The sequence below is a fragment of the Ovis aries genome, chromosome 8, assembly GCF_016772045.2.
Source record: "Ovis aries strain OAR_USU_Benz2616 breed Rambouillet chromosome 8, ARS-UI_Ramb_v3.0, whole genome shotgun sequence".
Taxonomy (NCBI): domain Eukaryota; kingdom Metazoa; phylum Chordata; class Mammalia; order Artiodactyla; family Bovidae; genus Ovis; species Ovis aries.
In genome coordinates, this window is record NC_056061.1 from 89,743,636 (window position 1) to 89,757,604 (window position 13,969).

Consider the following 13,969-nt stretch of genomic DNA (forward strand, 5'->3'; position numbering starts at 1 on the left):
AAAGATTACAGCATAAAGGAGAGTATTTTGGGTTTTTAGCACCTCTGCCAACAAAGGTCCGTCTAGTCAAAGCTATGTTTTTTCCAGTGGTCATGTATAGATGTGAGAGTTGGACTATAAAGAAAGCCGAGTGCCAAAGAAGTGATGCTTTTGAACTGTGGTGTCGGAGAAGACTCTTGAGAGTCCCTTGGACTGCAAGGAGATCCAACCAGTCCATCCTAAAGGAGATCAGTCCTGGGTGTTCATTGGAAGGACTGATGTTGAAGCTGAAAGTCCAATACTTCAGCCACCTGATGCGAAGAACTGACTCACTGGAAAAGCCCCTGATGCTGGGAAAGATTGAAGGCAGGAGGAGAAGGCTACCACCGAGGATGAGATGGTTGGATGGCATCACTGACTCAATGGACGTGAGTTTGAGCAGACTCCGGGAGTTGGTGATGGACAGGGAGGCCTGGCGTGCTGCGGTCCATGGGATTGCAGAATCAGACACGACTGAGCAACTGAACCTATAAGACCAGGGAGAAACAAGCAGTCAAGAGCAGCCTTGGGGCAACCTTCCATTTCCCCACCACTGACTACACACAACAGTAACTTCCAGCTATTTAGCAGATACTGAAACCCCCTCCAGGTGGGAGAAGTTATCAAGTCACAAGGTATGCTGCCCATAGGCATGTGGGCACCAGACCAGTTGACCTGAAGGTTGGTGATGCTAAGTCCGACTCACCTCGCCACCACCAACCCATCAGAAGAGTGTCCACCAAGTGACCACCCCCTCTTTGAACAATTGCCATAAAACTTCTCACTGTCCTCCCCAAGTGTAGACTCTTGGTTTTGAGGGCATTAGCCTGCTGTCGCTCCCTTTGCCTGGCAAAGCAATAAAGCATCCTTTTCTACTTCTCCCAAAGCTCTGTGTCTGAGATTTTATCTAGCACCAGTATAACAGAGAAGCTGAGCTTTCGGCATCACAGTTCAGCTAGACTAATCGGTGTGTAAGAAGACGCAGAGGTTATGCAGCTGAAATAGTGTAATAACCGAAGGGCCTAGACCCGGGGGCCGAGAGGCCTGGCTGTCTCATGAGTGGTGCTGTGAGCTTGAACAAGCCCCTCACCCCTGGGAGACCCAGTGCCCTCCTCTATGGAATGGAGACGTCACTACTTTCACAAGGGTGGCAGGTTGGATAACTGGTCCCCACTCTTCCGTTGCCTATGAAAGAGTGTTTACCTGCCCTTTACCGTGTGACTTTGCAAGCCCTCCCGGAAGGATCTGACTGTGTGACTTGGCCCATTGGCATCAGGCGTGGCCGCGGAGCTTGCCTGGCAGGGATGCGGGCAGAGACATCAGTGTGGAGGCTCTGGAGGGAGGATCTAGAGGTCCTCGGTAATTCTCATACCCCACCACGAAAGGAACAGCTGGTCAGCTGCTGTCCTTCGGCTATGGCCCTGGAACAGCATTCGGGTCAGACAGAAATTCAACCCATAGCTTGGAGCCAAGCCACCCACACAGCCAGCCCAGCCCTGTGTGGGCCGATGGAACCACCGGTGACCTAGCCACTCACGAGGATGAAATACGTTTGTTCTTGGCAAGCCCTGAGCTTTGGGGTGGCTTATTACTCAGCATTACCCTGATAGCTGTGGACAAATACACTCACAAGGTCCTGTGAGCGTCTCCTAAGCCAATGAGCCTGAGAATGCTTCTTAAACGGCTTTAAAAAAGACACTCATCTGGAACGAATCCTCTATAAAGGCAGAAACTTTATTTACTTACCTAGAAGAGCTCCTGGTACAAATGGATGGGTGGATTGTTTGACAGAAAATACCTGTGTATGGGTTCAATCCCTGGGTCGGGAAGATCCCCTGGAGGAGGGCATGACAACGCACTCTAGTATCCTTGCCTAGAAAATTCCATGGACAGAGGAGCCTAGTGGGCTACAGTCCAAGGGATCTCAAAGAGTCAGCCACGGCTGAAACGACTTAGCACACACACATATATATGTATGAACCCTGGAATTTCTACTCTAGGCACGGTTTTTCTTGGATTTAAGTAATTCATTTCAGTTAATATAAATATCCCTGAGAAAGGTGATTTTTTTTTTTTTTTGGTAACACTATGATTTGAGGACTTTTGAAGCCAGATACTTGGAATAATTATAGGATCTGTAGAAAATCAGAGGTAAGAGCAGGGGTCTAAGAGATGAATTTCCCACTTTGACCCTTGGATAATTTATACCCTTCAACAAAACTTTAGGAGTTTTACTGGAACTCGCGTTCTGTCCCCCCAAAAGTTTCTTTCGTGAGATAAAGGCACGCGGACGCACCCCGAACGTGTGCACTGATGTAGTCCCGAGTGCATTTGCAGAGGCTGCGTTTGTGTGGCTGTGTCCTGTGTCTGTCTACCCACCCCTCTATCTTCTGTTCATGCAGAGAGACAGAGCTGTTGCAACCACAAGGGAACTCACATGCTCTGGGAGACTAGAAAGAGAGCTGTGAGAGAATTATTCCGTTTGTGCTGAATCTGTACACAAAATGTATGCTTCATGGAGCTGGGACTCAAGAATATGGGCTGGAAGCCTTGCTCCTATCGTTGGTGATGGGACTTTGGACAAAGCATAAAGCAAGAGAGCCTGGGTTAGATAAGCTCCAGCAGCTTTGAAATGTATTCTCTGTATCTTTTGAAGGGGTGAGATACTGAGTTTACCTGAATCATTTTGTGACTGCGCTGGGTTAGGGCACCCCTCCTTGAAGGCCGTGTCTGTGACTCCAGGGGTCACAGTGGGAAGCCCATTCCTGGAACCCCTGCTCTGAAAGTTAATTCCCGGTCTGTTGGAGTGCTGGCTGGGATGTCCTCATCACTCCCTCGTCCCACAGCCCTGGTGCCCCGGGCAGTGCTAACACGGTGTGTTCGAGCATCTTTGCTGGGACACCTGCGGTTCTCAAAGGACGGGGTGCGCACAGCGTCTAACTGATAAAGGGAGACTTTGCATCCTGGCCTAAGGATTCGAGCAACCCACACGCTGACCCAGCACACAGCTGCTGGGTGTTTGCCTTGTTTCTCCTGTTTTTTGTGACCTTTGAAAGCTTTCCTAAACCTCTGCTTGCTTCTCGCTGCATGACCAGCGGTGTCTGTGCTGGAGTCTCGAGCCAAAAGGGAAGGGCCGAGGCCCAGCTCCCTTGGGGGGTTACCGGGGTCCAGGGGCTGTGTGTTTCCTCACTGGGCCGACAACAACCAGTTTGGAGACCAACAGTGTCCAGTGTGGGTTTCCACCCTGCCTCAGCCCCAGCCCCCTGCAGGCCCTTGTTGTGTTCAGCGTGGAGACACGGGCCATGTACTCTGACGGTCCTCCACAGAGCATCCCCGCTCCCTGTCGCTGGGTGAAGGGGATGGCACGGCCCTAGTGCAGGCCCTGGGCGCCTAAGGCAGGAGGGCTGCAGGGTGCCCTCTCGGTGCCCGAGCTTGTCCCCGCGGCACGCAGAGCCCGCCGTGGCCTGGCTGCCCCTGCTCCATCCACTTGCTGCCCTTTGTGAATTCCGGGGGTGCCTGTTGTCGGCGTCACTGGTCAGAGACAGGGTTCCACACCCAGACCCTGTGTTTCGGAGGCACAGGGGCTCGGAGCTCAGATTCAAACGCTCCGCTGACTCTGGGGCACGGGAGCGATGGCTGCTGTCCGGGTCTTGTTCTGGGGGTCTTCACACACTCGCAGTCCCCAGGGCGTTGCCTCTCTCTGCAGGTGGGGAAATAGAGGCTGCAAGCTCAGGGGACCGCCAGGAGGCACAGGGGACGTCACCACCGACCCGGGAGGGACCGAGCACTCTCCCTGGGCCTGGCGCTGCGTGCTGATTTCTCTGTGAAGAGCTCCTCTCTTCAAGTACCGCCCGGAAGGGCCTCCCCGGAGCTCCTCTTGGCCTGGTTAGTCTTCCGGGTTTGGCGGAAGGACTGCAGGGAGCGTACGCACCGGGTGAGAGATGGCATTTTCTTCCAGGAAAGACGGTCAGCGCTCCACCCCATCCCAGATTCTACCCAACAGCTGCAGCTGCGAGGGAGGGGACTTGCTGCCTTGCCACGAGCACGAGAGGCGGCCCATGCCCACCTCGCAGCCCGAGGACTGCTCCCGGGGACGTCGTCGGCCTTAGGGGACGGCTCTGGCCTGAGCCTGTGCCCGTGACACTCAGCACAGCGCGCGTCGCCCCTCTCCCCAAGAGACGCCATGCCCTGTGGGGAGACCGGCTCCAGTTGCCTGGCCCGAGGGCATGGGGGTGCCGTGGGGAGAGGCGGCCCGGTGCCCACAGTCCAGGAGAGGAGTGTCCTCCGTCCAGCAAGATCGCTCAGCACACAGAGCTTCAGTGGCTGCCAAGCCCGCCCTCCTTGATTTTCTGGGCAGCTTGCTGGAATGGCGGCAGGGCTGGAGGGGGTCCTGATCCCTCCTCTAGCCTGGACTCTCCCCCTCTCCAAGCTGCCAGGGCTCAGGGAGCTGGGAGCCGGGGAATGGAGACTGCAGCAGGCTGGAAAGGGGGCCCTCGGGAAGATGGAGCAGGTGGAGTGCAAGTTGGGTGGGGGCAGCCTCTGACTCCCCACCCATGCTCCCCTGAGTCCATACACAGCAGGCCCCGCAGTGACGCCCCTGACACACAGCACCCTTTTGCATTTTTTCTCGCTTAAAATGTCAGGCTAGTCATTATCCAGCGGGATCCCACACCCTCCCTGACTGACTGACTGTTGTCGAGCAAAGTGAGTTATTCTGATTCGAACGTGTGTCACAGAACCAGCAAGTCACCTCATTGCCTCCCAGGGGGGATGCATGTGGGGAACATGGCCACCTGGGAACAGGGCCTTAAAATGAGGGGCCACCAGCCCAGGGCTTCACACCCGGGTGGAATCTGATGAACGTTTACAGAATCAGTTGGGACAGGGATACGGTTTCCCTGGGGGCTCAGATGGTAAAGAATTCGCCCTCAATGTGGGAGACCCAGGTTTGACCCCTGAGTGGGGAAGATCCCCTGGAGAAGGGAATGGCAACCCACTCCAGTGTTCTGGCCTGGTGCAGTCTGTGGACAGAGGAGCCTGACGGCTACAGTCTGTGGGGTCATAAAGAGTCGGACACGACTGAAGCGATTCAGCACACGAGGCCCTGCCCAGGGCGTCCTTTCTGGTCCACGGAGCTGAGGCCAGGCCCCTGCCTCCCAGCCCTGATGGCTGTCCCAGCTCTGGGTTCTCTCCTGCGGCTGCAGCGGGGTGCTGAGGGCGCCGGCCGGACACAGGCCTGGGGCTCGGGTCCAGCTCAGTGAGCCGCTCGGCAGGAAGCTCCCGGTGGTGCCTCAGCTCCACTTCGAGCGGGCGATGGCTGCGACGTCTGCTCGGTGTTTGGGATATGAAGCACATTAAGCCACCCGAGGCTGTCAGAGCCACGCTTGGGCGGCGGGACAGGCTCCGAGGTCCGGGCGTCCACCTCTGCGGCCCCGCACGGTCCTCTGAGACGCGGACTTCGTCGCTTTCTGGCCCCGCTGGCCCCTCTGGTCCTGGAAGACGCCTCGTGAACGCCACGCCTGCCCCGGCCTGGCAGCTGGCCCACTGCACCTGCGCCCTGCAAGCAGCCCTGGGTCATGGTGCAGCGCGGCCCAGCCGGGCGGCAGTCCTGTGGATGCCGACACCATCCTCCGCCCGGAGGCTGTGTACCTCCCAGGGGCACCGTGGTGCCGCCTCTCAGTGTACAGAAGGAACTCAGCACCCAGAGGGCCACACGGCAGAGGGTCTTGATGCCCCAGAGCCCGTGTGGGCCCTGGGCACCGTGACCAGGGCCCCAGCAGGGGCGGGGTCCCGAGGGCTCCTGGGGGTGAGACTCCATCCGCCAGGCTGATGCTCCTTGTGATTCTAAACCCTTCCCTTCCCTGCAGGTCCCTGCTGGCCCTCCCTGGGCTCAGGGCCTCAGGAGTGAACGTGGGCAGGGGCTGGCCTGGCCGGCGGGGGTTGCTGAGGGCACCCAGATGTGCGGAGAAGTAAATATCTCCCTGTTTTTCTTCCCACCGGCCCATCAGAGCCCTTACACTCAGAATTTCTCCTCACGAGCTTCCCAGTAGCTCAAACAGTAAAGAATCTGCCTGCACTGCAGGAGACCCAGGTTCGATCCCTGGATTGGGAAGATCCCCTGGAGGAGGGCCTGGCAACCCACTCCAGTATTCTCGCCTGGAGAATCCCATGGACGGAGGAGCCTGGCGGGCTACCGCCCACAGGGTCGCAAAAAGGGAGACACGACTGAGCGACCTTTTCTCCTCTGTGGAAGAGACCCCCAAATCTGCACCGTGAGGGCTCTTACGGACGATGATGGCCTCCTAGCCCGGCCCCCATGTCTGCAGGGGGACGTCCCGCGGGACAGAGCTGTGCAAGGAAACCGGGTTTAGGTGGATGGCACTCGGCTCATGGCAGAGGGCAGTGTGAGCCCACACCTGACGGGCACAAGCCGGGGCCGCTGCTCCCCACTTGGACCGCCGAGGCCCCCCGTGTTTAGTGCTGACCTCCTCCCCCGCCCTGCAGAGAGGCCAGCGCACTCTGCGCCCGCCCCATCCCTCCTGCGGCCTCGGTGAGCTTGCAGCTGCCCCCGGCCGCTCTCTCAGACTCGGGGGGAGCTGCCCAGGAGGCTTTCGAGGAGCCCACAAGCAGCGGCTCCCGCATGGCACAGCGGCTCCCGCGTGGCACAGCGGGCGGCTTGCTTTGGACCCTGAGCTTGTTCACGTTCAGACCTGCCCGCTGAGGGGGGCTTGCGGTGATGGGGCTGTGTCTTTGTGGCAACCCCACCGGACACTCCCCTTCTGCTTTCGCCCCGTTAGACGGAGCCCCGTGTGCAGACAGGACCTGGAGGCCAGAAGTGACCCCTGGCCCAGCTGCCTGGCCCTCAGCCGGACTGGACTCCCCAGCAGGACTCGCTCAGCAGTGCGTTTGGAGCCTCTGACTGCAGAGTCCCCAGCTCTGCTGGGGATGTGATCACTGTCCTTCCTTCCAGCTGCTCAGACATCCACACTGGCCACCAGCATGTCCCGACGAACCTCTGCAGCTGCATCTTCCAGACCCGGAGGGACCCTCTCTGCGGCCGCAGACTGGTCTCTGCCCTGGGCGGCGTCTCAGCCCCACACCGGGTGCCTTCCAGGAAGGGGAGCCCAGGGCCCAAGCGGTTCTCAGGTGGTCTCCTGGTCAGTATGATCTGAGATAACTCGGACAGCGCTCCTCTTTTAAAAATCTGCCCTGATAATCCCTTCCCCCTCTGTTCAAATGTGAGTGTTAACTCTCCTGGGGACAGTTTGAGCTGTCAGCAGGGACCTCCCCCACCACACGCATTTATCAGATTACTGAGCGTCACACACGGAGGACCCGGAGCAGATGGATATGGGCCTGACGGCGAGGAGTCTGGGACCCCTCAGTGGCATGTGTTTAAAGGGGAAGCCCAAGAATACTGGAGTGGGTAGCCTATCCCTTCTCCACCGGATCTTCCAGACCCAGGAATCCAACTGGAGTCTCCTGCATTGCAGGTGGATTCTTTACCAACTAGGGAAGCCCCAAAGGGGAAGTCAGGGAGAAAATAAAATTTGCCTACTTAATATTTTTCCCATAGTGTGCAAAGGTCTGGATGGACTATTTCATGCCCTCAGTTCACAGGACATTGTAGGCTGTAGCTCCGCTCCTCTGCAAAAGAAGCAGACAGATTTCACTAAAGTCGTGGATGTGTGGTGTGTGTGTGACGTGTGCTGTGCGTGTGTGAGTGGTATGTGAGTGCGTGCACGTGCCTGGGTCTGCTGTGTGTGATGCATGTGAAGAACAAGCATGTCGGGGGAAGCAGGGGAGAGGAACGTGGTGGGCCTCGGGGCCCAGGGTAATGCTGCTTGCGCACCTGGAGGGTGAGCGGGGCCAGCTGGAGACCAGCTGGGGAGACGCTACATGTCGGAGTAGGGGGAGCCTTCCGAGCAGTGAGCAGGGCTGTGCGCCTACCCGCCCATCTAGGATCTCTACCAACCCCCTTCCACTCATTGTGACAACTGTCCGACGTGTGATCGGAAACGACCTGCAACCTGAGGCCCAAACCTGTCTTCAGAAACGGGTGGCATTTGGATTTGCTGCTCACGAAGATGACTGACCACAAACCTAAACCGTTTCTGGCCCGGTTCCTTGCAGCCCTAAAATCCGCTAGACTGGAAACGCCGCAGGGACGGTCTTCCTGCGGAGCGTGCAGGTTGACAGCTGGCTGGCCCGAGGGTGCTGTGGTCCTTTGTCAGCAAAGAAAACCCGCTTCTCAGGGAAAAAATCATTCCAAACCTTTCCCTCGCTGGACATCGACAGAACCCTTTGCCTTAAAGATGCTGTGTTTTGCCACAGATATTACTTTTTTTCTGTATCTCCACGCCTACCACCCCCTCTCCATACAGCCCATTTGAAAATAATAGTAATAGCAAGAGTGGTCACGGTTGTTAAAATTTCAGGATTTGGGCAAGCCTATTGTTTGAAAGTGAAAGTGAAGTTGCTCAGTCGTGTTCGACTCTTTGCGACCCAACGGACTGTAGCCTATCAGGCTCCTCCGTCCATGGGATTTTCCAGGCAAGAGTGCTGGAGTGGATTGCCATTTCCTTCTCCAGGGGATCTTCCCGACCCAGGAATCGAACCCAGGTCTCCTGCATTAAAAATGAAATTATATAAACTTTCAATTATACAAATCGCATTTTAAAAAAGCAACTAATACCCGGAGATCATCACTTCCTACAGGTTTTTCTACACTTTACGATTTCTCTGCTTTTGAGTTGCTCGCTGCCTTGAGTCCGGCTCGGGTGGGAGGATGTGGAGAGTCACAGGGTCCCCTCCCGCGATGGACAGCAGGGGGAGACCCCGCACCGGCCACACGCTGCTCAGGTGCTCGGAGCTCCATCTGCTGAGACCCGTGACCAGCCCTGCCAGCCCTTCTGGGCTTCCCTGGTGACTCAGGGGTAAAGAGTCCACCTGCAACGCAGCAGACGCAGGTCCGATCCTTGGGTTGGGAAGATCCCCTGGAGGAGGAATGGCAGCCCGCTCCAGCCTTCTTGCCTGGAGAGTCCCAATGCATGGGGTCACACAGAGTCAGACACGACTGGGTGACTCAACAACAGCAGCAACCGCCGCCTCTTACCGAAGCTCTGTTCTCCTGCAAGAGTGATGAGGTTTCGCACTTCATGACTGCTTATGACCGGACTAAACACACACCTGTTCTGAACGGCATCTGCCAGCCGACCTGGCAGTAGGCGACGGTCCCGGGTGACGCCCTCGGACGTCCCACCCCACACCCAGCACCTCTGCCAACTTTCAGAGCACCTTCCGAGGGCTGAGTACCTCTCCCAGATCCGCAGGTGAAACGCTAACCACTCTGCCCCCACACCGTGATGGTGTCAGAAGGCGGGTCTTTGGGAGGTGATGAGGTCAGGAGGGTGGAGCCCTCCTGATGGGATTAGTGCTGTAAGGAGAGACCCAGAGAGCCTCCCGCCCCCCACCCACGCGAAGACGCAGCGAGAACCCGAAAGTGGGCCCAGCAGACAGTGGAAGGCCCCGGGCCCTCACTCACGGCCTGAACCTGTGCATTTTCATTATCGCTGCCCAAGCGGACCGGAACAGCGCCTTCACTGGAGAGTGAAAGGCCACGCTCAGGCTCAGGGGCGTCCGACTTGCCTCGGCTCCTCTGTCGTGTCTGACTCTGAGACTCCATGGACTGCAGCCCGCCAGGCTCCTCTGTTGATGGGATTTCCCAGGCAAATGAGAGAGTTTCCTCCTTCAGGGGATCTTCGTGGAGAATGAAAAGCTCTTTCCAAAACCCCTACATAGTTTTGAAAGATGTGTCTGCCCCTTACTTTTGCCTATATTATATCAATACCTTGAAACAAATTACCAACGCACGTAACTGATTTAGCATATTAGCAATTGTTTTATTTTACAAGGGAATTATTATTATATCATTCTATGATTAATTACATCATTTAAATAGTAGATCTTGTTTAGCTGATCTCAGAATAGAACCAGCATACTTGTTCCGAGCTTCTTAAAATTAATTGTAAACGTGGAGGCTTATGTATTAATTATTTAAACTTACATTTAAAATAATTGACCAGATTACTGAAAGTCATATAGACTCACCACATTCTTTAGCTTTTGTTTTATCTTCACAAAGAGGGAACAAAGTACTTGAAACTGCCAGGAGATCCAACCAGTCCACTCTGCAGGAGATCAGCCCTGGGTGTTCTTTGGAAGGAATGATGCTAAAGCTGAAACTCCAGTACTTTGGCCGCCTCATGCGAAGAGCTGACTCATTGGAAAAGACTCTGATGCTGACAGGGATTGGGGGCAGGAGGAGAAGGGGACGACAGAGGATGAGATTGCTGGATGGCATCACCGACTCGATGAACGTGAGTTTGAGTGAACTCCGGGAGATGGTGATGGACAGGGAGGCCTGGCTTGCTGCGATTCATGGGGTTGCAAAGAGTTGGACACGACTGAGCGACTGAAATGAACTGAATAGAACATATATAAACTGTCATCATTTCCTTTAGGCTTTATTTCCTGACATATGATTTTAAAGTAGAAAACATTTCCTTACAATGACTCATAGTTATACAGAATCCATAACTTGGCTTCAGCTCTGAATTATTAATTTTAAGCCTTCATTAAAATGCCCCATTTGCAAAGAGCAAGGAAGTTTACACATTTATTGTATTAATAGTCAACTATCAGCCAGCTAGCACCTTGGTCAAGGAAAGGCACAAGGTGATGGAAGACAGTCAGTAATGAAAGGCAGAAACGCTTTCCCCGAAAGCCCGAAGCGTGGCGTTCTCGTCTTCCCTGGTGGTCGTAGCGCTCAGGCGCTAGGATATTTCCGTGGGCTGGAGATTTTGCTCTGTTCTCCGTGTGTTCTCTGTGTCTCCCGGCTGTTTTCAGGGCGGTTCCTCCGGCTGCTGGAGAGAGTTGAATTAAGACAGGCAGACCTTCCCTCCCACACTCCACGCCGGCGCCTCTGCTCTCGCTTTTCCTAAAGAAGAGCCAGAAGTCTCTTGTTTTAAAGGCCATCATATTCCTTTTCCTTTCAAGCCCTTTGACGGCTCCTCTCCCAGTGCGTTTTGGGATGAAACGCACCCTGGACTAAAGAGGGAGCTCTTGGGATGGGGAGCGGGTGGGGATGGGGGCGGGGAGCTGGGGGACCCCGGGGCGCCGCGGGCCTGGGGGCGCGGCGGGCGGGACCCCGCTCTCCTGCCGGGTGAGAGCCGCCTGGGGCCCGAGCACCGAGACGGGCGGCTGGTGCTTCCGCACAGGACGGCGCCCCCGCTGCGCTCTCCAGCCGGCGGGGCGGGGGCTCTGGGCCGGGAGGGGCCCGCAGGGGCGCGGGGTCCCCCAGGCGGCCTGCAAGGGGCGAGGCCTCTCGCTCCGGTGCAGCAGAGTCACGGCCCCTCCGCGGGGGTCAGATCCCGGGGTCCCCCCATCACGGCAGCCTCATGGTGGCCCCGTCTCCAGACCGCGGGCCCGCACCAAGCCCCAGGACCGGAGTGTGGCGTCGAAGGGGCGGGGGGGCGGCGGAGGCAGTCTGGCCTCCTGCTTTCCAGGGCAGAGCTGACGCGGAGGGGACCCCCGCCCTTGGTGTCCTCACCGGGGCCCCTGCAGACGCCCCCCACCCCCTGGCTAGCCAGCCTGCCCCCGCCCCCGCCCGGGAGCTGGCTCCAGCACCCCCAGCCCCTCGGAGGGGCTCTTCCCAGGGCCTGAGTCCCTCCAGCCAAGGCAGACGGCTCCCAGCGAGGAACGGGTTCCAGAGGAGAAAGTCGTTCGCTCCCTCCTTAACTTTTACTCAGGAGTGGACATTTTCTCAAAGCAGATAGGTCAGGCTCCTAGCAGGCCTTCGGGGAGGACCCAGCGGCTGCCTCCATTCACGCCTTTATTGTCCCAGTATCGTCCCAGCTCCTTGCTGTGGTGCTAACTTTACAGAAACAAAGCAAAGGGAAAGGCACTCCGTCCTCTCTGACTCTTTGCGACCCAGGGACTGTACAGTGTTAGGTAAAAGACGACCAGGGCACCAAAAAAAAAAAAAGTCTAACAAGCTTTTTAATGACGAAGCGCTACCGGGCGGGATTCCTGGACCCGAACGAGGCAGGTCGAGGAGGTCCGCGCCCGGGCCATGTTAGAAGCAGCTTATATGTTTGTTGCGAGGGATGGTCAGCTTAATGGATGGGGATTTGGATAGGTCGTCGGGCTGAGGTGTGGTGGGCTGATAGGTCCTTGTACGTGGCTGGGGTGGGGCGGCTTTAGCTGGCGAACTGTGCTGTCACTGGCCCCCGGGATCTGGGAGGCTCCTTCCTTAGGGACTTCCCCTGCCGGCGGGGGAGGGAAGGGGCGGCCCATCGTGGCCCCGGGGTCCGACCTTACATACAGTCCATGGACTCTCCAGGCCAGAATACTGGAGTGGGTAGCCTTTCCCTTCTTCAGGGGCTCTTCCTGACCCAGGGATCAAACCAGGCTCTCCGGCACTGCAGGCGGATTCTTAACCAACTGAGGTATGAGAGAAGCCCAAACAAAGCAAAACGAAAGCAAAAAAAAAAAAAAAAAAAACAGGTGAAGAGAGGCTTTCCTTCTGCCGATTAAGGGGTCCACGAGACCACTTGACCCTGCCCCTAAGACCCTGAACTGTCTCCATCTCAGTGTTGCTAATCCACTGGGTCCCAGCGGCCTCTTGTCTCGTGGGAGCAGGGAAGAGTTGGCTGTGGCTCCCAGGGCCCCACGGCCCAGGTGGCTGCACTCCCACGAGACTTTCTCAGTCAAAGGAGAACATCTGAAAACGTCTTCAAACCCGCCGTGACCTACATGTTATTCAAGCTCACCAAGCATGAGCGAATTTTTTATGTCCTCCTCTGAGAAGGTTTTGAGTGTCCTCCTCTGACGAACCTAAGATTTTTATTTAAATAAGTTCTTCGAACAATTTCCTATAGGAAAACACATTTTCTCACTGAGCTCCATATCTGTTCCCATTTCCATAATTCCTGCCAAGTAAAAGCTATAGGAATTCAACGTAACACCCGCAAAACACTCAGGATCATCCTGGCAAGCTGTGAACAGTGTTGTTTCATTATTTTCCTCCACACTCTGCCCTTGCTCTCACCCCTTTCCCTGTCTTGGGCCCCAGCTACCCTGCTTTACGTCTTCAGACACGTGTGGGCCCCTGAAAGTGTAATACACTCTGTCTTGTCTTCAGGTCTTTTAATTTACGTAAATTATATTGTACTTTAAGTATCAATCAGCGTCTTGCTTTTTCCCGCTCACGCTGTGCTTTGAAATCTCTCGAGGGGAGGATTGGGAGTCTGGGGTTGGCAGATATGAGCTATTATATGCAGGATGGGTAGACAGCAGGGTCCTCCGGCAGCACGGGAAACTACATTCAGGGTCCCGGGATGCCTGCAACGGAAAAGACTACGAAGAAGAATGTGTGTGTGCTTAACCGAATCACTGTGTTGTACAGAAGAAATTAACACGTCATAAATCAACTTCAATAAAATGCATTTTAAAAGCTCTCTCCTTGCTGCTGCCTGTTAATGTAACCATTCCTGGGACCCTGTAACGGGCCCGTCACTCACAGACGCCGTGACTTTCCCTCTGTCCCCCGAGCGCCCTGTAACATGCCCGTCATTCACAGAAACCGTGACTCCCCTCTGCCTCCCTAGCTCCCTGTAACGTGCCCGTCATTCACAGACGCTGTGACTCCCCCTCTGCCCCCCGAGTGCCCTGTAACATGCCCGTCATTCACAGATGCTGTGACTCCCCCTCTGCCCCCCGAGCTACCCTGTAACATGCCCGTCATTCACAGAAACCGTGACTCCCCTCTGCCCCCCGAGCTCCCTGTAACGTGCCCGTCACTCACAGACACCGTGACTCCCCTCTGCCCCCCGAGCTCCCTGTAACGTGCCCGTCATTCACAGACACTGTGACTCCCCTCTGCCCCCTG